Here is a 1,038-nt window from a genome sequence, read left to right on the forward strand (position 1 = left end):
CTTATTTCTTCAGTTTCAGATTTCATGTATACATACACATGTATTTTAGGACACGCATCAGACCGTATATGTTTATGAAAATATAAATAGATATAAAAATATGAATACGTATCCCTTTTGTTTTCATAATCTAAATCCACATCGTGACTAAGCCCTCGTCATCTAATATGGGCAGTGCTGATGACAGCGGCGATGAAGCAACGTTATAGCGTACGTAAGCAGTCACTACACCTGAGGAAAGTTACGTCACAGCCTGAAATATTCATGGTTAACCTCCTCCAACCTCCTTTGGTCAGGTCAGTGTGGAAGGGTCGCGAGGTCTGTGGTGATTTGGGTCGTTCGTTGCGCATTTTCGCTTGTGATTTCATTTCTTTTATGCACAGGATGAGGAAAAATAGGGGCGAGAGAGATGAGTTGGGGTGGTTAAAGATGTATTCGAGGGTGGGCGACGTCATACAGCCGACAACACCGACGTGACGTCACGAAGGAATGAGTCAGCCGAGCACTTGTGGTTTTACGACGAGCGTAAACAATAATAATTATTCATTTCAAAGTCATCCTGAACAAATATTATTATTATTAATCTATGACACACCGCGAATAAATATCCCTTAGTAAAGAAGAACAAGGAAAAGTAGCTGCAATACTAGAGAATCGAATGACATATCAAAAATAAGTTAAGGTTTTCTCGGGCGTAAAACCTTCTGGAGGAGATAGTCAAGGGTGTGTGTGTAGGCTCGGTGACCTCAACGCAGAGAGCAAGGAAGAAGGACGTATCCCACACCTCCTCGGCGTTTCCTTCAGGACCAGGTTCAAGGGGTCCTGCTACACACTTTCTAAACGATGCTGAATGCAGAGGCGATGCTGACCCAGAAACAAGAAGGAATGTCTTACGAGTGCTATTTATTTCGCGATTTGCTAGTGTGTTGGCTTGGGATGGAGGCGCATTTGAAAAACTTTAGGAAAGTATATTTGGGACACATTCAGAGATGCGTTTACATATTACTTACATGTATGTTAGTATGAAAAAACATATTT

This window comes from Penaeus monodon, chromosome 21 (genome assembly GCF_015228065.2).
Source record: "Penaeus monodon isolate SGIC_2016 chromosome 21, NSTDA_Pmon_1, whole genome shotgun sequence".
Lineage (NCBI taxonomy): Eukaryota > Metazoa > Arthropoda > Malacostraca > Decapoda > Penaeidae > Penaeus > Penaeus monodon.